Here is a 1905-nt window from a genome sequence, read left to right as displayed (position 1 = left end):
GATGCAAGAAAACAAGAAAGAGACAGACAGACGCACGGACTGACAGAGGGGCTCTTGGACACGCCTCCTGCTGTCTCCGGCGTCCCGAGCCAGCACGCGCTGGGGCCTGGGACAGCCACATCTGTGTCCCTGCCATGTGTGGTTTTAAGGCCACAGAGAACCGTTCACTTTGTCCTGTTGTTGATGTTCACTTCCTTTTTTCCTGATTTTGCAAAAATGAAGGAGCTGAGGAATCCCAAACGGCACCCAGCTCCTAACCCCTCCCCACGGGGACGTGGTGGGGGATGTGACCACAGGTGGCGTCTGGAGGCTGCAAACCCAAGGAGACTGACCTTCCACTTACCCTGGGCACACGGCCGTGTGGCCGGCAGTGTTTACTATGCTAAGCTTCTTAGACAAATAGCTATTAAGTACATAAAACTGTTAAATACGTACAAATCCCTCATCCCAAATGGCACGCTGTGATGAGAAGCTGGCAGCATCGCGGCACAGCGACACCTGTGAAGTCCGCACGAGCCCATCAGACAGCACGGGCCGCGCCAGAATCAGGCGGAACTTGCCAGAGGGCGGGTGGCACTCCTGCAGCTGCCCTTGTGGGGACACGCCAGGGCCAGTTCTCATGTGATGAACACTCTGAAGGAGGCAGGGCCACCGTGGGCACCTGCCAGGGGAGCTTGCTCTGGAATATTCCTGTGGCCCTGTGCACTTCCCGAGAAGGCAGGCACACGGAAGGGCGTGTCCATCTGGGGGTCACATTCCCACCTCTCAACTCCCCCTGTCCCCTGCATCTGGAGTGTTAGGCAGCTGGTCTGACGTGAGCGACAGGGAAACAAAGAAGCAGAGGCCCAGCCAGAGACCACCCAGATGTGGCTACGGAATCCCCCCTGCACCCCGGAGACAAAGGCTGCGAGGGCCCTAACCTGCAGCCGGTACTTAATCAAGCTACAGACGCCTGCGCAGAAGGTACCACCCCAACCTGCCCACGACCTCGGCCTCACTGTACCATCATTACGATAGCGCGCCTCTGCCCGGAAATGCATGGGTCTAATTACGACAGACTGAATTCCGGGTTAGCACATGCGCTGCAGGCAGGGAGTTATATAACAGCCAAATGTTGATCAAAAAAAAAAAATTGACCACGTGCCAATCACCCAGGAACCCCTTGGTAACCACCACGCAGCCCTAATATAATACGGACCTCCCCCCGGGGGGCACGGCTCTCTTTCCTTGCCATTACCCACTCCCCGGGGGTGCTTACCTCGTCTCCACGTGGTTAGCCCCTTTAGGCATGACCTGTTTCTACCTCAAAACGTGCCTCCGATAAACCTTAGCTCTCATAACTGTTGCTGAGTGGAAATTCATTTCTTCGACAGCGATAAGAACCGAGACGCGCGTGTCACAAAACGCCGGTTGTCTTGACGGTAGCAGGGGAAGGAGACCCACTGCCACGGCCACCGCAGACCTACGGCCCCAGCTCCAAGACCATGCCGCCCACCGCCTGCCCCCCAGGAAGGCCAGGCGCTGTCCCCTGGGACTTCCAGACACGCTTCCAGTAAGGAAGCTGGGAACGAGCAGAGGAGGGTCTCAAAAAGGGACCTAAATGAAGGCCCGTTAAACATCCCAGAGAACTGCGATGATGGCTTGTACGACACCCAGAAAGCAGCCTTCTGGTGTGAAAACACCGTAGGGGACATAAACTGAACCTAGAAGCAGAGCCACAGGAAGACAGACCAAGCCCACGCTGGACACAGACGGCAGCTCAGTCACAAACACACCAGGGGTGTTCCCGAAACCCCCCACCCCTGGGCGTGAGATGCACACGTGCAAACACACGCAATGCATGTGCGTGCTCACACTCATCCTGTGCACACATGTGCTCACGCCTGCACAGCCCTTCCGGGAGGG

Source organism: Pteropus vampyrus, unplaced genomic scaffold (assembly GCF_000151845.1).
Source record: "Pteropus vampyrus isolate Shadow unplaced genomic scaffold, Pvam_2.0 Scaffold313, whole genome shotgun sequence".
Lineage (NCBI taxonomy): Eukaryota > Metazoa > Chordata > Mammalia > Chiroptera > Pteropodidae > Pteropus > Pteropus vampyrus.
Note: the sequence above shows the minus strand (reverse complement) of the source record.